Source organism: Onychomys torridus, chromosome 6 (assembly GCF_903995425.1).
Source record: "Onychomys torridus chromosome 6, mOncTor1.1, whole genome shotgun sequence".
NCBI classification, from domain to species: domain Eukaryota; kingdom Metazoa; phylum Chordata; class Mammalia; order Rodentia; family Cricetidae; genus Onychomys; species Onychomys torridus.
The window spans coordinates 33,960,194-33,982,590 of NC_050448.1; positions in this window are offsets into that span (position 1 = coordinate 33,960,194).

The window sequence follows — 22,397 nt, forward strand, 5'->3', positions numbered from 1 at the left end:
ATAGCCTCCAGACTTCTAGGACGAAAGCCAGAGACCTGAGTGAAGTAAGGCATGGTAACGAGAACACGACAAAAGCAGATGAGAATGCTTCACGGAGATTCCTGAAATAAAAAGTGATCAGGTAGACTCGATTCTAGCAGACAAAGACCAGCCCATTAGGGTGTCCAAAGCTGAAACTCTGTGTAAGGACAAAACCTTAGAACGCCACCTAAGTGCCTCATGAGGGTCACATTCAGTTCTCTGAAAGGTCAGGGCGCTAGACTGTACCCTGAAGACCGAGAAAGACACACACATACACACATCTCCATTGTGCCCTGTGACATAGTCATACAATCCAAATTAACTGTGCAGGAACTAAATTGAATCAAGTTTTCCTGGAATCTACCCAGGCTGTATTAGCCTTCCCATCTGCAAAGTCTAAGCCCTCGAAAGTCTGATTTGTTTTAAGATAAAAATTCTCACCCCTGGGTGTGGTGGCGCACACCTTTGATCCCAGCACTCAGGAGGCAGAGCAGGCAGATCTCTGTGAGTTTGAGGCCAGCCTGGGTTTGAGGTCTGCATAGTGAGTTCCAGGACAGCCAGGGCTACATAGAAAGACCTTGTCTCAGAAAGAAAGGAAGGAAGACAGAAAGAGAGAAAAAAGAAAGGAAGGAAGGAAGGAAGAAAGAGAAGGGGAAAGAGGGGGGAAGAAAGAAAGAAAACATCATCCTCATTTCTGAATTTAGTGGGGTAGCTTCATACCAAGGTCTGTGGAACTCTTTGGGGACCTCTGAAGGACAGAAAGGAACAAGACTATGTTAAGAGGGTGGTAAATTGCATTCCCCTATTTTAACTCCATGCTGTATTCTGTACAACTTTCATTTAAAAACAGTCATGCACATTTAAAAGAGGAAAGCTTGAAGACACCGCCACCAATCACAAACATGAGATTCTAGCTACGGTGTGAGTTAGATATTACTGTCTCCTCCCTGAATGTGTCTCCTATTTGATAACAAAATACTCAGGGACTTAAAAAATTGAAGCTCATCAGGCTCAAGGGCCTGGAGTTGCAAAGGCCAAGAGCAGAGTCAGCAGCTGCCCCTTTGTGCTGGGTCCTAACCTGATGGAAAGTGTCACACAGTGAGACAGTACAGGCAGCCGGCTCGGTGCCTTCCTCCTGCTCTCTTTTTTAAAATAATTAAATAAAAGAAAAAATCACATCACATAGGAACTGAACCAAATGAGCAAAGAGAAGGAAAAGAGCTCAAGAGAAAGCATGGGAATCAGAGACCCACTCATTTGCACTCATGAATCCCATAAACACACTAAACCGAAAGCTATAATATAAACTCAGGACCTGGTGCAGACCTCTGGAGGCCCTGTGCATGCTGCTTCTGTCTTTGTGACTTCATGGGAGCTTTGATCATGTTTATTTAGAGGGCCTTGTTTTCTTGGGGTCTTCTATCCCCTCTGTTGGACATGGGTTTGAGCCAATAGAAAGTTTATATTAGCCAGCCTGTAGCTACACTGGGTGTTCAAGATCCCAGTATAGCCCCCACACCTTTCTCAGGGTGGGCTTTTAAACACAAAAATACATGTTCTTCCTGGGTTTTTACTACTGTTTGTTCAGAGAATTGCCAGGACCATCGTGTTACAAGAAAGCATCGGCAAAGGTCAGTTTGGAAAAGTTTGGCAAGACAAATGGTGGGGAGAAATTGCTGTGAAGATTTTCTCTACTAGGAAAGAACGTTCATGGTTCCGAAGACAGACAGACATGAGACTGTGATTGCTCCAAACCACAGAGGAAGCGCGCGCACACACACACACACACACACACACACACACACACACACACACACACACGTCTTCAGGGAACCACAACCACACCTAACAGATCTTCAAAAAGATGACAGGATCCCACAATGATGATTCCACATGGACTATGATAAAGCCACTAAGCTGATTAACACCACAGAAAGATCGACTTTGGACCACTAACTGCTTAGGACAATTTTGAGATGGTTAGCTGAGATGATCCAGCCTGACAGACTACTTGAACAAGGACTTGAAACAAGCCCTGCACTTCCTCATTATGCAGCAGCTGGACAAATGATACAGGACTTGACAATCAACCCAAAAATAGAGTTTTTGTTTAAAAAAGAAAAAGGAGAATATAGATATGAGGTAGATCACTGAATCTACCCTGAGAAAAAAGATAAAGAAATAATAGGATAAATGGGTAGATCATTGAATCTACACTAAAAAGAAAAAGGGAAAGATAGAAAAATGACAAAAGGTAGATTATTGAAACTTTTATGAAAAGAAAAAAGAGAGAATATGAATATGATAAGAAAAAAGATCAAATTTTGAATCTACTTTTAAAAAGGAACTACTTGTTTTAAATAAGATTAGTACTGAAAAATTTTTTTGTCTGAGTTTATCAAATGTTACTGGACTGGACATTATTATATATAATGGAGTTTTTCATCTGAATCTGTCAAATGTTAATGGACTAGACATCATTAATGTAATCTTGACTGTGTATATTATATATAATTATTGGATATGATTTTTCTTATATTAGTTATAAGCTTTTTTAAATTTTAGACAAAAACAGGGGAAATGTGGTGGTGTTGTGTTCCCAACAATATTGTGCAACCTAATAAACTTATCTGGGGTCAGAGAACAGACAGCCACTAGAACAGACCCAGAAATGGTGGCTAGAAAATGGGTCAGAGCAAGCTATAGCAGAGGTTGGGCGGTGGTGATGCACGCCTTTAATCCTAGCATTTCAGAGACAGAAATACCTCTGGATCTCTGAGTTCAAGGCCACATTAGAAACAGCCAGGCTTGGTGACACACACCTTTAATCCCAGAAACCCAGCCTTTAATCCCAGGGAATGGGGGCAGAAAGAGAAAGGTATATAAGGCTTGAGGACCAGGAACTAAGTTGGTTAAGCATTTGGCGGGTTTAGTAACGGCTTTCAAGCAGCACAGTTCAGCTGAGAGCCATTGGGATGAGGACTCAGAAGCTTCCAGCCTGAGGAAACAGGATCACCTGAGGAACTAGCAAGGTGAGATAGCTGTGGCTTGTTCTGCTTCTCTGATCTTCCAGCATTCACCCCAATAACTAGCCTCAGGTTTGATTTTATTAACAAGTACCTTTAAGATTCCTACTACATCATGTGGTTTCTGTCTTTCAGTTTGCTTATATGGTGGATTACACTTATCAATTTATGTATGTTGAACCATCCCTGAATCGCTGGGATGAAGCCTACATGATCATGATAGATGATCTTTTTGATGTGTTCTGGGGATTCAGTTTGCAGGTATTTATTAAGAATTTTGTATTGTTCACAAGGGAAGTTGGTCTATAATTCTCTGTCTTTGTTGGGTCTGTATGTGGTTTGGGTATCTGTAACTGCAGCCTAATAAAACAAATTGGGCCATGTTCCTTCTGTTTCTATTTTGTCAGATAATTTGAGGAGTATTGGCATTAACTCTTCTTTGAAAGTCTGGTAGAATTCTGTGCTAAAACCATCTGGCCCTGGGCTTTTGTTGGTTTGGTTGGTTTTTTTGTTTTTGTTTTTCTATTTCACTAGGGATTATAGGTTTTTTTTAAATTGCTTATCTGATCTTGATCTAACTTTGGAAAGGTGGTATATGTCTAGAAAATTATTCTTTTCTTTTAGATCTTCCAATTTGCTGGAGTACAGGCTTTTAAACTCTATCCTTATGATTCTTTGGATTACCTCAGTGTCTGTTATTATGTCCCCCATTTTATTTCTAATTTTGATAATTTCAATATTGTCTCATGTTAATTTGTAGAAGGGTTTGCCAATATTATTAATTTTCTCAAAGAACTAACTCCTTGTTTTGTTGATTTTTTTTTTGTAATTTTGGTTTGTTTCTATTTTATTGATTTTAGCCCTGAGTTTAATTATTTCAATGTGATTTCTTCTTTCTGTTCTATAGCTTTTGGGTGTCCTTTTAAGTTACTAGTATGAGATCCCTCCAGTGTTTTGTTTTGTTTTGTTTTGTTTTTTAAATACTGGCACTTAATGCTATGAGCTTCCCTCTCAGAACCACTGCTGGTGGCCATGTCAGAGGAGCAGCAGTTGGCAATTGACTTCAGGGGATTGGCCTACCAGTAAACAAAGCCCTGATGGGTAAATCTTGGATAGGCAAGGCCCCAAGACCACAGACCTAAGAGTGTCTTTTGCTTCTGCTATGCCTTCTTTCTCTAGTATCTGGCATGGTATGAATGGGGTAGGGAGATCCCCACTGCCTGTAAGGTAGTGTGTTTATCTCATGGAAACATCCCGTCCTACTGGGCATTTTTATCTGTGGATTATTATGAAGATTATTTCCTCCTAAACTGTACTGTTTAACTGAAACAATGATTTTTATATAATAATAGTGTTATTTGAAATAGGATTTTGATGATTGAGGGTCTTTAATAAATATAGTAAGGGATTACAATGGATGTTAGTTTAGTGGAAAAATTAACAAAGATAAAGATAGGATAAAATGTTGCCCCTGCCTCTGATAAAGAAAAGCCTGCAGAGGATAAAAAATAAAATAAAATAAGGAAGTGTCATACAACCAGAACACATGAGTTTCTGTTGAGGAGCCATATGGACTGTGGCTTAGGATAATGATTAAGAAAAACAGTTGAGTTTCGGTAGCCAAGCTAGCTTAAATTCTTTTAATCTTAGTGTTGGGAGGTGTGTTCACTGGTTTTGGAGTGCATCATAGCTGAAACAATGCTTTGAAAATAACTTAAAGTTAAACTAAGATGTTTTTGTTAAATAGCGTTGAGGTGAAAAAAACCAAGACAATCTAAAGATTTAGAAAGGCACATAGCTGAGTGAGGAACCCTTTAAGGTCAGGGAACAAGAACAAAGCAGCCCAATTATCATTAGCTGATATGCCTCCTTTCTTGCTAGGATTGGTTGATGACCACAGGTGATGATTAACTCCTTATACCCATTTCTGCCCTCAATCTCCTGACATAAAAACTATTGATGAGTGGGTATGCATCCTAAAGGTTTAAAGTAGAGCTGACTTATTATTTTTCTTGTATAAAAGTTTAGGTCTGGGGTTGGGGATTTAGCTCAGTGGTAGAGCACTTGCCTAGCAAGCATAAGGCCCTGGGTTCGATCCTCAGCTCAAAAAAAAAAGTTTAGGTCTGTGATTTCTTTAAGATTCCTTATAAAATTACCTCTCAAGATAAACAATAAAGTGATTGATCCTTTCTTTGTAACCACAAAATGCAGCCTGCCAGTAAAAGCATGAATGTATGTGGGTTCTTGGTGATAATTTGTTTTTTACCTGTAATACACAAAATGTTTAATTATGTAAGGGATACGGAGAACATGTTGTTTCTTACTTATATTCATTGTAATCACTCACTTGAAAAACAGAATGTAACCACACTGTAATTTTTATATTGCCTGGAAGATTTTGCTGGGATATATTAGCTGTAAGAAGGAAAACATCAAGAATGAGAGAATAAGAAAGAATAAAGATAGAATTAAAAGGGAAACATTGAGAATAAAGATAGTTAGAAGGGGGTTGGGGATTTAGCTCAGTGGTAGAGCACTTGCCTAGTAAGCACAAGACCCTGGGTTCAATCCTCAGCTTCAAAAAAAAAAAGATATTTAGAAGGAAAACATCAAGAATGAGAGAATTAGGGCTGGAGAGATGGCTCAGAGGTTAAGAGCACCAACTGCTCTTCCAGAGGTCCTGAGTTCAATTCCCAGCAACCACATGGTGGCTCACAACCATCTGTAATGAGATCTGGTGCCCTCTTCTGTATGCATAATAAACAAATAAATCTTTTAAAAAAAAAAAGGAATGAGAGAATTAGAAGGAAAACATTAGGGAGTGAGGAGGAAAACATCACAAATGAGGGAATTAGGAGGAAAACATAAAGAGAGAAGGAACATTTCTAGAGATTGCAGAAACATAATAAAGAAGGACGCCATCAAGAGAGAGTGTGAGTGTCTTTTCCCTTACCTACTCAGATAAAAAAGTCATGGTATGCCGACTCTGGATTCCCTTCAAGCCCTGTGCTGCTGGAGGTTGGTCCCCCAGACACCAGAAAGCTACTTTCACTGTGCCCCATAAGTCTGGTCATGTTGCATATTCATTTTCATTCAATTCTGGAAAGTCTTCCATTTCTTTCTTTATTTCTGTCTTGACCCATTTTTTCATTCAGTTGTTCAGTTTCCCTGAGTTTGCAAGCTTCCTGCTGTTTCTGTTGTTGTTGATATCCAGCTTTAACCCATGGTGACCAGATGGATACAGGGTATTATTTCCATTTTCTTGTATCTGTTAAGACTTGCTTTGTGTTCAAGTATGTGGTCAGTTTTGGAGAAAGTTCTAGGTTGTGCTTTAAAGAAGGTATATTCTTTTGTGTTTGGGTGAAATGTTTTGTAAATATCTGTTAGGTCCGTTTGGTTTATAATATGTTATCTCCAGCATTTCTTTGTTTGGTTATTGTCTGGATAACTTGTCTATTGGCAAGAGTGTGTGGTATTGAAGTCTCCCACTATCAGTGTGTGAGGGTCAATATGTTATTTAAACTGTAGCAGTGTTTCTGATGAGTTTTAGGCCTACTGAAGGCCTCTCCACAGTTGCAACAAACGAAATCAGACCAAATTGGAAAGCCCAGGTTAATGGGTAAAGTGCTCCCGGGCAATTCCCCAGCCCTCGGAGAGAAGACAGGGACGTGAGACTGGAAGAACCACCAGTCTGTTTTCTGAGATGCCACTTATATATTCCCTGTGGAAGTGGTCTTTAGCCTCTCTGGGGGAGCTATGTTTGGTGGGCTTTGAAAGGGCAGGTTTAGGGAGATAGGGGAGTTGAGGTGGATCTTCCACCAGACTCCTTCTAAACATTCCAGACTCTTCGGGTATAGGGATGCCAGGGTGCCAAGGGTTGAGGTGGAGCTCTCACCCAAACATTCCAGACTCCTTGGGTATAGGAACACCAGTTCAAGTCTGACTCCTTCTTGAGGGTATGGGGCAATGTGGGGAAGAGGAGTCAGGAATTGATGAGATCACATTCAGCAGGAGGTGTGAGTGGAGGATCATCTGGTTAATTATCATCCTGGGTACTTCAGGCATCTGTTTCTGAGTTCAATGAAGAGCTTGATGAACTGTCCTTTGATGAGTCCATTGGACTTCTCAACCTCCTGAGGATAAAGGTGTCAACCATAGTTAGGAGGTAACGGAGGTTTTTAGGTGTGGGCATGTGAGTGAAGTCCCCTGATAATCCTTGCCTGGTTGTTGTCCTCAAAGCTGGTGGAGAGGCTGACATATCTGGAAGGCCCCTGTGAATGGACCTGTGAAATACTCAGGAGAGTGTGGGGGCCAAGGTGAGTGTGGCCCCCAAAAGGCTGAGAACATTGTGACCAAGCAGAGGTGCAGGGCAAGCAGGTATGACCAGAAACAGAATCGCCCTGCAAGAATGCAGAGAAGTGTCAGGGTCTTAAGTAGGAAGGCAGGGATCCTGTCCACCTTGTGACAGAAATTGGCAAAGGAATTGTAGGACCTGAGTGAGATGTCAGAACAGAATAGGTAGCTCTCGTGTCCAAAAGAAAGTCAATGGACTTACCTGTTACCTGCATCACCCTAGCTTGGAGAGGGCAATGGGAGTCTGCTGGTCTAGGCCATGTCAGTTCTCCGCCAGGCTTAGGAGTTCTCAGTTGCCAGAGTTGGTGAGGCTGGACCTCCATGGCATGGCATAGAGGATGAGCCTGCTTGGGGGCATTCTGATTTCCAGTGCCTAAGCTGTCAGCAGACAAGGCATGGCTTCCTGGGCGGCTGGGGATCAGGACAATACCATGACCTGCTTGCAGCATTTGAAGCAAGGTTTTGGAGGAGTTGATTTGGGCCGAGCTCTGACGGGATGGAGCCTTATGGCCAACTTCCCTTGTACCCCTTGTGTGTGTGTGGGGGGGGGGGTGGAACTGGGCTACTAAGGCTTGGACTTGGAGCATCAGGGCCCAAGGAGCCACCTCGCTAGAGGGAGCAGAGGAGAGAGCTCTGAGGGCCAGCATGGAGCAAGAAGATGCTTTCCCAGCCCCACCATGGAGCTGCGCTGTTGGGGATTGCTTTGATTCAGGAAACCTAGCCCGCGTGGAAAAGGTGGAGCCTGTGCCTAGTGATGGGGAAGGATCGGGAGGGGTGGCCTCAGCCCCCACTGGTGGCATTGCTTCTTCCCCTGACTAAGAGTTCAACGTGTGGATCTGGCCAGAGTGTGCCGCAACAGAATTTAAGAACAGGAACAGATCATCATTCTACTTGAGTGTCCAGAGAAGAAATGAGAGAAGATTGGGGCATTAGGCCAGTGTGTAGGTGGAGGCATCTGGAGATAGGGAGAAGCAGTGGGAGGAGGGGAGGACGGGAAGGAGGGTAAGGAGGAAGAATGTGGTCTTAGGTTTGTGGCACAGGAGGAGGGGGTGGGGTAGGTAGAGTTTGGAAGAAGTGGGAGAGGGGTCAGTGTCTCCAGCAGTGAATGGACTGGTACTGTGAGATACTGGCCCCTGTAGGGAGGGCGGGAACTGTGGACATAGGGCAGTTCTGTAGTCCCAATTGAATACATTTTATAACAGACCCCGCAGGGCATTTGGGGATCAGGCTTTGGAATGGCAAGTGCCATTTCTCAAGTCTATGACGGGGATGAAGCCTAGTACAGTGTGTCCACTGTGGTAAGTCTTGGGTCATAAAAACAGGGGCCAGGGGCGTGTGGGAAATTCTCTTCAACAGAACATCTTCTAGAGAAGGGGTCCCATGGAACAAAGGTAGTCCTTCGCACTGGAACAGGTCAGGCAGGGTGAAGGCAGCCCTTCGCATGGGAATGGTTTGGGGTGCATCAGAGGCAGTCCTCTGCATTGGGAAGAGTCAGGCGGAGCAGAGGCTGCCCTCCGCGCTGGAATGGGTTGGGAGCCTGGTGTGGCCACCTCTCTGGCAAGACACCCTGAAAAAACGAAGAGGTCCTGGGCCTTCTAGGCAATGACTTGAAACTTACCCCAGCCGGGAGTCCGTCTCAGTGTGGGGGAGAGCAGGTGTCGGGGAGAGGAGTGTTTTCCCACCAAGCGGCCCTGGGCCAGTGGGGAAAAATCAACCCTGCCCCCTTGGTGGAACCTCCAGATAGTAAGTTTTAGGCCTCTCCACCGTTGCAATGAACCAAATCAGACCAAATTGGAAAGCCCAGGTTTAATGGGTAAAGCACTCCTGGGCGATTCCCTGGCCGGCAAAGAGGTGACAGGGTTGCAAGAATGGAAGAACCACATGTCTTCTTCTGGGATGCCGCTTATATATCCCCTGTGGGAGTGGTCTTGAGACTCTCTGGGGAGGAGCTGCTGGGCAGGCTCTGAAGAGGCAGGTTTGGGGAAAGAGATGGGGGAGAGGATCTTCCACCAGACTCCTTCCAAACAGCCTCTTTTATCAACTTGGATGCCTTTGGGTTTGGTGCAAAGATGCTAAGAACTGAAATGTCCTCTTGAAGGATATTTCTTTTGACAAGTACATAGTGTTCACCTGTATCTCCAGATTAGTTTTGACTTGACATCTATTATGTCAGATAATAAAATGGCTACACCCCAGATGCTTCTTAGGTCCATTTGCTTGGAATATATTTTTCCTTCTTTTCATCCTGAGGTGATGTCTATCTTTGGTGTTAAAGTATGTTTCTTGAATGCAGCAGAAGGATGGAACCTGTTTTTGCATCCATTCTGTTTGTCTTCTTATTGTGGTATTGCAACCATTGATGTTGAGAGATATCAATATGCAGTTTCTGTTCATTCCTGCTATTTTTTTGGGTGTCATGTGGTGTGTGTGTGTGTGTGTGTGTGTGTGTGTGTGTGTGTGTGTGTGTTTCCCCCTTTTTTGATGTGCTTATCTGGGATTATCTATCCCTGTGTGTTTTCTTGAGTGTCGTTAACCTCTTTAGGTTGGAGTTTTCCTTCTAGTTCATTCTGTGGGGCTGACTTGGAGATATATATTACTTAAATTTGGTTTTATCATGGAATGTCTTATTTTTTTTCTCCACCTCTTTGCTCAGTATAATAGTCTGGGTTGGCATGTATTATCTCTTAAGAGTCTGCAGCACATCTATCCAGGCCATTCTGGTTTTCAGAGTCTCCATTGAGAAGTCAGGTATAATTCTAGTATGTCTGCCTTTATATGTTACTTAGTCAAAGTTGCAGTTTTTAATATTCTTTTTCTATACATGTAGTGTTTCGGTTATTATGTGCTGAGGGGACTTTCTTTTTGGTCCAGGCTACTTAGTGTTCTGTGTGCTTCTTATACCTTACTGGGCATCTCCTTCTTTAGGTTAGAGTCATTTTCTTCTATCATTTTATTGAAAATATTTTCTGTGCCTTTGACCTGGGTTTCTTCTCCTTCCACTACTCCTATTATTCATCAGTTTGGTCTTTTTATAGTGTTCCAGATTTCCTGGATGTTTGTGACAGGACTTTTTTTAGAGTCAGCATTTTCTCTGCCCAAGGTATCCATTTTGTATATTGTCTTCAATGCTTGAGATTCTCTTTTCTTCCATCTCTGTTGAAGAAGTTGCCTCTTAGGTTCCTATTCGAGTTCCTAGAATTTTCATTTCCAGATTTCCCTCAGTTTGGGTTTTCTTCATTGATTCTATTTCCATTTTCAGGTCTTGAACTCTTTTATTCATTTCCTTACACTGTTGTTTTTGTTTTCACAATTTGTTTTGTTTTGTTTGTTTTTTGAGACAGGGTTTCTCTGTGTAGCTTTGGTGCCTTTCCTGGAACTCGTTTTGGAGACCAGGCTGGCCTCGAACTCACAGAGATCCACCTGCCTCTGCCTCCCGAGTGCTGGGATTAAAGGCGTGCGCCACCACTGCCCGGGCCAAATTTCTTTAAGAGATGTATTCATTTCCTCTTTCAGGACCTCTGTCATATTCATAAAGGCTATTTTAAGCTCTCTGTCTTGGGCTCCAGCTAAAAGGTAAGTTAAGGTAAAATTTGTTTCTAGGTCTTGGGAGCTGACACTTAGGAATGGGGATGGGCTAGGACTGGGGGATGAGGGCCCCACAAGAAGGACAGCAGGGTGTTCCACCAGGATCTGCTTGGTTCCTGGCAGTTGGGGAAGAGAGTGAGGAGAGGCCACAGCACGTTTGCTATAGAGCTGTGTGAGACTGGGGGATTGGACTTGGAGGAAGGAGCGGAGAGGGAGGTAAAGATCTGAAGTTGGACTTCCTGCTTCCCTTGCCTGAGACCTTTATTACCTCCAAATACTATTACCAGCGTACAAACCTGGAATTACGTCTGTGACTTACAACATGTGGAGGACATGCTTGAAGCACAGGTCCTCCTTTATGACAGTAGGTAGTGATGGAACTGCTCCTGGGGCTCCTAAGCTTAAGGGACAGGAGTATGTTTCAGCTTCTCAGCCAAGTGACTGCGCTCTTGAGAGCTGTTTCACATGCCTTTCTCAAGCCTTTCAAAATGAAAAGTATTCTACTCAAATACATCTAAAAGTTCCAGAAAATGCCACAAAGATCTGTGGATTGTGTAAAAATGGAGCAACACCATCATGTTTGACAGCAAGAATTCTGACTGCACAGAATGTTTGGGAGCCCTGTGTCTCTAGGGCACATGCGACAACCTAGGATGCAGCTTAGGAAGAGAGCATGAACAGGCCCTTCACCAGCCACTGGTAGACACAGGAGTCAGATCTTGCTGATACAGTCTCCAGTTTTCTTGAAAAGCAACAGAGGATGGGTATTTTAATAAACCAAGTTGCTATAGCCTAGAAAATGAGTTATGGGAATAGGCAGGCTGCAGTTTCTAGGATCTAGGTAAACTAGACTCCAGATGCATAGCAGAGAAGTCAGTCAGCCATTAGCCACCTGGACGTCCTAAATTAGCTTAATGCAAGCAAGTTTTTGGTCAAAACAAACATAATCAGGATGTGCACAGCTTACGTCCTCCTGAGGACACCGAGTGGACAAAGCCAGGACGAGGTTCCCAGAAGTGAATCAGAAGTTTGCCTGTGACACTCACAGATGAAACACAGAACAGAAGAATGAGGCAGGCATAAAGACCTAATGGCTCTGCAGGTGCCAGAAGTATTGTAAGGATAGTCAACATAAAGAATGTAAGGGCTATTACAGAAGCGTGGTAAAAACATATCCTAGTCGAGACACCTATACAAAACAAAGCTGTTAAAAGTGCTATGTGGTGCAGACTGCTTCTGTGGGTGATCTAAAGGACAAAAAGGATCATGTGACAATTTCACAAACCACTGCACATCTGTGGTGCCCTCTCTGACAAGTACAGTCATTGCTGACTAGGTTCGAAGCAGGGCTCTCAGTTACTCTGGTGAGTCTCCTGGTGGTTAGAAGAAAAACAGGGAAGAAAACAAGGCCACTTATACCAGAGACTAATCCGCAAACAGAAGACAATCCCAGATGATTAGGGCAGTAAGACAATGCCTTGCATGGAACATTAGTTCCCAGACCTCAAGAATAGCACAGTCTGAGTTTGCCCTATGGCTTTTGGTTTGGTACCTAGTACTTCTGAAAACAAAACAAAAACAAGCCAGGCCCTAATGTGCACAAGCACATTGAGTGATAACAATGTCTCTATATGAACTCATCAACTGTAGCAAAAGTACCACTCTGGCCTGGGATGTTGCCAGCTGAGGAGGCTGTGTATATTTCAGAATGGGGGGGGGGGGGACGACAGTATATGGGAACTCTGTTTTCTGCTCAATATTGATATGGATTGGACCCTTTTCTTAAAAAAATAAAGTTTTTTAAAGAGAAGGACTAACTCATGAATCACTGGATCCAGGCTGACTGATCTAGAGGTCCTGAGACAGCATCTTAAAAGATAGAAAAAACACCCCACACCCCACACCCCACCCCCCCACACCCCACCCCCCACACCCCCACCCCACCCCCACCCCCACCCCCCCGCAGCTCTTTTCTGCCATGTGCTCCCCAGGCACCCTGCTGACCACAAGTATTCAAATCCATGGCTCTTGGATACTTGCACCTTCTGTTTTAAGCAACACACAATGCTTGTATCTTTTTTTGTTTTGTTTTTCAAGACAGAGTTTCTCTGTGTAGCCTTGGGTGTCCTGCAGCTCCCTGGCTCTGCAGACTTGGCTGGCCTCCAACTCCGAGCCTGCCTGACTCTGCCTTCCCCAGAGCCGTCATTAAAGGTGTGCACCGTCCTGCTTACATCTTTTAAAGAGAAATATTTACAAGGCAGAGTTAGTACATTAATTATTTAATGTGTTTTTAAGCTGTACACGCCTGTAATCCTAACACTCAAGAGGCTGAGACAGGAATTGGGGCCCAGTTTGGCCACATAGCAAGATCCTGAGGACCTAGACTCAATTTTTTTAAATTATGAAGTTAACAGCTACTTACTTTCTAGAAATTAGTTAATAACCATTCCCCTTTTAATAATTAGCATAACAGGCTCAGAGGTTAAGAGCACTGACCTGCTATCCAGAGGTCCTGAGTTCAATTCCCAGCAACCATGTGATGATTCACAACCATCTGTAATGAGATCTGGTGCCCTCTTCTGGCCTGCAGTCATACATGCTGTATACATAATAAATAAATAAACCTTAAAAAAAAAAAAAAAAGCTGGGTGTTGGTAGCGCATGCCTTTAATCCCAGTACTCGGGAAGCAGAGCCAGGCGGATCTCTGTGAGTTCAAGGCCAAGCCTGGTCTCCAAAGTGAGTTCCAGGAAAGGCGCAAAGCTACACAGAGAAACCCTGTCTAGGAAAACCAGTAATAATAATAATAATAATAATAATAATAATAATAATAACAATAATAATAATTAGCATAACAGGCATTGTTTTGGGCCCTTGTAGACAAAGTTCAAAGTTGTTTGGCAGAAGTTAAAACTGTGATAGACACATGAATGACTGTTTTACTATTATCACCTTTGTATCTGTTTGAAATCCTCCTTGATAAGGGTTTTTAAAAGTCTCAATGAAAAAGTGAATGAATCTTTGACATCCACAGGCACTTGCAAGATACCTACTTGTATATACCCCAATCCTAGAATATTCAAATCCTTTGTACGAACTGCCATAGTACTTACATAGAACCTACACAAATCCTCCTGTATACTTTTAGGTATGTCTACTCTATGGATGGCAAGCCATGTGCACCCCAGGATAGCTATGAAGGTGGCCCAACCCCAAACCATAAACTTATTTAATGCTTTATGAGCCTTAGGCTTTTGAAGGTTTTTTGGGGGTGGGGTGGTTATTTACTGTGGTTTTTTTTTTTTTTTTCCTCCTTTTGTAACTTGACTACATGGTTCTCAAGTGTGAAGTCTGCAAAGAACAAGTTTATTGCAGTATCAACAGTTGGGCATGACTCAATGACTCCTGCAATGTAAATACCATCTGTTATGTCACTTAAGGAATAATGATGATGAATGTTTGCTATGCTGTTGCTGGATCTGCCAGAAACATGGGAGGCCGTGTGTGTGTGTGTGTGTGTGTGTGTGTGTGTGTGTGTGTGTGTCAGAAAAATAGTCTGTATTCTGTGGTACTGCCTTAATCACTGCCCTATTTCTATGAAAAGACACCATGACTAAGGCAACTCTTATGAAAGAGAGCATTTAATTGGGAGCTTGCTTACAGTTTCAGAGGTAAGTCCATTATCGGCATGGCAGGGAGCTTGGTAGCAGGCAGGCTGACATGGTTCTGGAGCAGTAGCTGAGAGCTACACCCTGATCTGTAGACTAGGATGTAGGCCAGGCCTGGGATGGGCTTTTTAAACCTCAGAAGCCACCTCCAGTGACAAACTTCCTCCAACAAGGCCAAACCTACTCCAATAAGTTGGCATCTCCCAAATTCTTTCCAACAGTGCCACTCCCTGGTGACCAGGCATTCAAACCTATGAGCCTAGGGGACCATTCTCACTCAGACCACCACAGTGACCATAACTACAAACTTAGGGTAGTACTTAAGAGCATGAGTGCAGAGTTGCCGTGAGTTGGTTCTATCAGTTTTCAGCTGTTTTAATTTTGTGAAAGTTTTTTTTGTTCTTGTTTTATCCTGGTTAAAAATCAATCTTTCCACCAGGAAGTGGGAATAATACCACAAAAAGGCCATTATGAGAATTAAACAACAGAAATGTGTAAAATCATAGCTCAGAGTTTGGCTCGATATAAATGTTTTATAAATACTAGCTATTGATAAAACCCAAAAGCTCTTCACTATTCCTCTAATATTAAAGAGGCAGTAAAACCAGCAGTGAAGTCTAATCTACAGACAAGGAAAATTTTTGAAGAGTCACAGTGTGGAGACAAAAATCATCTCCCAATTCTACTGTATTTAAATATGAACAGTCTGTGGTAGTTAATATCCACTGTGGGGGTTGGGGATTTAGCTCAGTGGTAGAGCACTTGCCTAGCAAGCACAAGGCCCTGGGTTCGGTCCTCAGCTCTGGAAAAAAAAAATGCAACACATCTTTGCCGGGCAGTGGTGGCGCATGCCTTTAATCCCAGCACTCGGGAGGCAGAAGCAGGAGGATCTCTGTGAGTTCGAGGTCAGCCTAGTCTACAAAGTGAGTTCCAGGAAAGGCGCAAAGCTACACAGTGAAACCCTGTCTCGAAAAACCAAAATATAGATATAGATCTCCACTGTGAACTTGGATTAAGAAATACCAGGGGATTCGTGAAGAGCCCCTCCATGTTTGTATATGGGCATTTCCAGAGACAACTGTGTGGTAAGGGCTCTGACCTCATGAACAGATCCATTCCTTGTTGAATCATAATAGGGCAGCATTGCTGGTGGCTGAGTAAGAGCTGAGGCCTTGATGGAGGATGCAGGTCTTGGGAGATGCCTCACTGGGGCATGTCCTGCCCTGGTTCCTTCCTGTCCCCTCCTTCTGTTTCCCCGCTGTCGGGGTGTAAAGTTTTCTACCCCACTGCGATGGCCTGAATTCACCCAAACAGTGACACAAAACCAAACCTTTCCTCTTGTAAGACATACTGTTGCAGTGGCTATAAGACAAAAACATAATTTGTGAAGAATTTACAAAAATCATGGAAAATTCAAAACTGTAGTATTGTCTTTTAACCCTGATAAAACAATCTAAAGAGGCCCAGAAAGATGCCCCAACTGCTAAAGGTAGCTGGCACCAAGTCTGAGGATCTGAGTTTAACCCCCAGGACCACATGGTGGCAGGTGAGTTCCAACTCTCAAGAGTTAGGCTGGGTTCAATGGCTGGATGCAATATAGAAGTCCCTTTGAGCATAGGCATAAAATAAATAGGTTGACACTCAAAAACACAAGATTCTGCAGAATCCAGAGCAACCTAATAAGTGTTCTGTCAGAGACACTGTCACTCAGACAGGTATTAAAAGGATCTGCCCCCACACACACTCCATGTGGGGAGCAAGTGCATGTATAAACTGTGACTCTGTCACTTGTTTCATTTTCTGTGTCACTTTGGGCCCTGATCACAATCAAACTCATCACAGAGTGCAATGAAGATTTAAGATGGAAAGTGGAATCCCAGAGCTGAAGAGCCTGAAGAAAGGAGATTGCTACATGTTCAAGTCCACATACCTAGGTTACAAGGGTGAATTCCAGGCTAGCCTAGGTTACAGAGTGAGATCCCGTCTCCACTTCAAACGAACACAAACTGTTTGCAGATTCAGCAAGTAGTTTCCTACAGAACAGATTTACTCTAAGAATAAACAAAGACCTTATAGGGGCAGGATTCCCAGCAAGGCTCCCACAAGGCTCTGGTATATAAATGAGGTGCTACCAAGCAGGTACTCTCTTTTTTGCATGGCTGATTGTGGGCTCATTGGTCCAAATGAGAAGACAAAATAGGAATTCCCAGGGGCTCTTTGCCATGTCTGGCTTGAAGCCTGGCATAGTTACATTTGTGGTTCCTCAAGAACTAAAGTGACATGTGGATTACCCAGTCAAAACTGGCCACACTTTGAATTTAGGCCCAGTTAGCCACTTGAGAGCCTTCTTGGAGATGTGGCTCTTCTTAAATTTCACAAGAAAGGTCTGTAGAATAATTAGGGCAGCTTCAGCTAGCCAATCAGGTATACCCAATCCCATTGAGTCTTGAGATATGGACCCTGAAACTTTTTCTTTGTATATAGTAGATCACTATTTTATAACTTAGACACATTTGCCTGCAGGATGAAGGAGGTGTGATAGTCATGTTTCCAACTACCTCTGTGTAATCATTCTGATCTCTGAATAAAAATAACATGACTAACAGAATGTACTGTAATGATCTGCTAGATAATTGTATGGTCTCAATGAGAAACATGACAGTCTGCCAGGAAAAGCAGAACAGGACATACAGTTCCTTTCTGCTGTGGAAGGAAATAGAAGAAACTGTTAAAATTTCAATTCTTTCACTTAAACTGAGAAAAAAAAAGCATTTTAAGGCTGCAATTATACCGTACATTCTTAATATAGTAAAACTGGTGTCTAAAAATGTTTTCTTTTTTCAAACAAACATATGCAAATCTCAAAATGGATGAACAGATGCCAGGCAATGGAGAGAAAGCATCCTTTCCCAAGGAATAAAAAATCTACAGCATTACAAGGGTGCCCTCTGCTGTCACCTTTTGGATAAAGCATCAAGTAGAAGCCCCACTGAGGTTTTTTCAAGGCTGATTTTCAACCAAGTTTGGAGTCGGAGAAATGACTTAAACCATTCTATACCGTTTAATCATTTCTAAGACGTTTTACCAGTGAACTGATAGATTCTGGGTAGTGTTCTTCTAAACACAGAGTCTGAGCCACATAAACTTCAGTAAATCCCTTAGTGACAACATTATTTATTCAAGGTCAGATTTTCACTATTTATACAAAATACTGTTTAAATATTTCCAAAAGAAGATTACAGTCATGCCAAATGGTTTCTCCCGTGACGACAGTCAGCCCAGTGATGGCCAAACTCTTCACTTTGAAGGAAAGTCTTCAAAACCATTCCTAACACCAAGTATCCCCAAGGTACCATAAGGTACCAAGACATCAAAAAGTTAACTAAAAATTCACGACACTGAAGCCGATGTCAGTTAGCCATTGTTTTTAAAGTCCCAGGAGCAGAAGCAGACTTACCAGAAGAGAACACAGCACAATTTTCAGGGTCCCCCTAAGTGCTGGAGTGGTCATGGTGGAGGGAGGAAGTATTTCTGTGCAAGCGTTTTTGACTCGTTGCCTCCAGAGGACTTAGGGGAAGGAATCAGACTTCAGTGCTCAAGCACATCATCTCATTTCTTTCCCCACATTAAACACACAGTGCTTGGTTTTTCACGTTTTTTGGTTAATGTTATTTTTCTTGAAAGGGACCACAAAAAATTTTTATGAGCTCGGGATTTGCAAAATCTGCCTCCTTCTGTGTACCATCATAGACTTAGTCAGAAAATGCTATTTTACTTTTACTAGGGTCATCCTGTGCTAAGAGGAAATAAAACCCTATGATGGCATTTGGAAATAAAGATGGTGACTGGTGAGATCATCCAGCCTGTTTGCTAACAAGCCTGCCAACCTCAGTTAGATCCCGCAGGGTGAAAAGAGAGAAATTGAAAAGGAAGAAAAAAGACAGAGTGGGAAGTGGGCCTGACGCCTCTTGCCATCATCTCAGCTTCTGGGGTAGGGGTGGGGTGGAAACAGGATTGTTATGAGCTTCAGGCCGGTCTGGACTTCATAGTGAATCCTATTGGCCAGTCTAGGATTCAGAATGAGATCCTGCTTCAAACCAACAAGGCTTAAGGAGGTATTAGTAAACCATTTTATGAAGTAAGTGTGTGTGTGTGTGTGTGTGTGTGTGTGTGTGTGTGTGTGTGTGTAGAGATCAACCTGCTGAGTAAGAACACTGTCACCGCATTACATCCTTAGCCCACACGCAACATTTAAGGACATGAGGACCAGTATAGGTCCAACAATGGAGACACCCAAAGTTCAGAGCCTCTTCTTCGTGAGACTTACGAGGGGATTTGGGGGGAGTAATTTATAATTCATTGCTCTATCTTGATGACATCTCTTCACGTCAACTGTGCCTTGAAATCAGGAAATGTTCAGTGACTACTTGTTGAATGAATGAATGAATGAATGAATGAGTGCAAACACTGTCTTGGAAACCTAGTGAATATAGTAATTTCATTCATTTCAATTAAAAACAACATTGGCTGCCTATCTGCTAGAGGAGAGGTATTAGGCCAAAAGGTTTGGAGGGTGCTGAAATTTGAAAAATTTGAGTTTAAACCAACAGTTGGTATTTGATTGATGAGGTTAGGAAAAGTGCCCTCTGAAACAAAAACGCTTGATGACAGAACCCTGATGCATTACTGGGGTTAGAACATGGAGCATGGGGCAAACCCAGTAGTGATAAAGTGAGGAGATATGTCCTGGGAGAGTTGGTAGCCCTGACTTGTGGCACAGAGAGCTCACTGGAAGGCTAACTGGAAGCAATTCAGGTTCCTGTCAGCACATTGCTCACTGATCCCCATCTGGACCTGGAGACGCTCACAGAAGTCCCTCTGAGTGAACATTCACACAGCCACCATTAGAAATCACATTTGGCTCTCTGCAGGCAACGCCTTTAACTGGCTTAGAGAAGTGCAAGGATCCACACAAACTTGTAACTAAGCTGCTTTGGTGTCAGAGCTGAGAAGTAAGTTCACTTTTTGATTTAAGTTTGTCCCCGAGGACACATGATCTGTGACTTTGTTGAATATCGACTTCTTTGATACAAAGGTCATTTGAGTTTCAAGGCCACTTGTTAAAGCTATGACAAAGCCACCAAAGGAAGGGTCACAAGGAAAGGGTTGTATGGTCAAGTCATGAGAAGACTGTTCCTGAAGCAGATGCCAACAAAGACTGACAGGGAAATGCACTCTTGCTGTGTGGGTCAAATCGCCTCCTCTACTTACTAGTCACGTGACCTGGGTGGCACCTCTAATTTCCACATCCTCTTCAATGAAGTGAGAAGCCCCTCCATGATATTACACTGCATTGCTACTGGCCCATGCAAAGAACTGTCCCCCCAAGTCTTTGGGCCTGACTATGGATGTGTTTTGTTAACTGAAATGTGACATTTACCCTATCTCCTGTAATGAGGACAGCATGCCCCTTGGGAGGCTGATCTGTAAGCCTCGACTGCAGGACCAAAAGGACGCAAGAAGCAGAGCTAAGGCTGGTCTACTATTGATATTGTGTATTGATACTGTGAGGCTTAGGTGCTGAGGCACCCGTTCCTGCTTCAGTACTAAATACTGCACCATGCAGGCAAGTGGTATCATGATAGGCACATGGTAACACACTTGGCACATAGTACCACACTAGGCAGGTAGTACCAGCCTGAGTACATGGCACTTTTGTTACATAGGTTGAATAAAACATTTCATATTAGATGTGGTGATACATATCTAGAATCCTATGCCTCAGGAGCCTGTGTCAAGTTTAAGGCTAGCCTGAGCTACATAATGAGATCGCGTCTATGCCGGCCCTTGGTTCAATTTCTAGCACTCCCAATACCACCACTCACACTAACTTCAAATTACCGTACATTGTTTTGTAGCCATACTTAAATCAAACTAGCTCCTTCTCAGTTGGGTGTGGTGACACAAGCCTGTAGTCCCAGCTGCTTAGAAGACTAAAGCAAGAGAACCACAAATGCAAGGCTTTGGGTGACAATAGCCAGGAAGCTGCCAACAGTTTCTTTAAAGTATGCATGTCATTTATGTGGGGGAAACCTTCTCAGTCTGTACCTATAGCTTCTCGTGACACACATGCAGACATACAGAAATAAAATGAAATGAAAATAAAACAGTTTTCAAATGTGTCGCGTCATCTTCTGTGCTTCTCTGACCTCCAATTGTAAGTCCCCAGGAACTTCCAAAAAGAGAAAGGGTTCTCCACCCATCGAGAAGTCATGCTGAGCAATTCCAAGGAACAGTAGAAACCTAGACTGCATCCAAGTTTTAACTGCCACGTTTTAAACCTCAGCTCTCTTTTCCAACATGTGATATCATTTAGAAACTTGTTAGGCAAAGAGAATCACAGGACTTAAAACATCTTGTCCCCAAACATGTAAAATATTAATGGAAAAATCCAGGCATGTCATCAACTGTACAGAAATTAAATGAGGAAAAGGAGGAATTTGCAGACTAGTATCTGTATCCTTTCGACCCTAATGGGGAACAGAGGAAATGGCACCTAAGGGAGAATGGAGCAGCCAGTTCGGTGCTTTCCCTAGCCAAGATGACAACAGACATTCAGATACAGAATTTCCACAACCTAGCACTACCAGCAGCATGCGCGCGCGCGCGCACACACACACACACACACACACACACACCACACAACACACACACCCTGAGCTCTCCACTGCATTTTAAAGTCTCGCTCTATATAGCCCAGGCTGTCCTCAAGTTCACTATCCTTCTGCCTCCGCCTCCTGAGTGCCAGGAGTGCAAGTATACACTTCTTACAAGTGGAGAAGAGTGAGACAACACCTTTCTTTCTTTCTTTCTTTCTTTCTTTTTTAAGGCAAACCATACAAGATGGTTTTCATCCACTTACAGTAACACGGAGACACGGTTTGAAAAGCAAAACCTATCTGGGCATGGCTGTCATTCTCCACATGAGAAAAACAGAGGAAGCGAGTCTGCTTCAGGTAGATTTCCTCCACTGAAGTTACTCTACTTGTGGAAACTCCCATCTGAGCGAGCTGCCCATTCTTCCACTGTGGAGTTACACAACTTACAGCAATGTTGTTACACAACAGTGCAAGCAGGTTTCATAATTAGTCTCATGTCTAGAAAAGGAAATTTTAGAGTCTGAACCATCAATTGTAGATTCCCAGAGAAGTGTTATTTTAGATAACCTCTCCATTTGTGGTTAATGCATCAAGGTCTTTATTCCCTTCCAAATGAGTGAGAATCACACTTTTTGCTTCAGTAGTCCTGGAGCAGGGGGTTGTGGCTAAGGGCTCAGTATATCTGTGGTTGCAATTCCATTCCACTCCAGGCCAGCTATGCTTCTGTGGAGCAGAAGAGATTTAGTCCCCTGATCCAATTCTGTAAAATGGGGCAGAAATAGGACCAATCAGTGGGCTGCTGTGTGGACCCAATGACACTGGGCATTCTCACTGGTGAATTATAAATGTTGAACATAAATATTTGCAGAATCTGGAGCAAGAGTACAGATGGTAATGTTCACCATTAGTCTTAATATTTGAAAGGGAAAGCGCCAAGTCAATAATCTGGTCATTACAGCATGTTCTGTTTGTATCTATTCTATATTGCCCATTAGATTCTCACTGAGGCCTAGGATCTTCCAGTTCTGAGTCACAACATGGTAGTTGAGAGTGTCAGTCCTCTTCTCTGGTACCCCTCGGGTCTGGA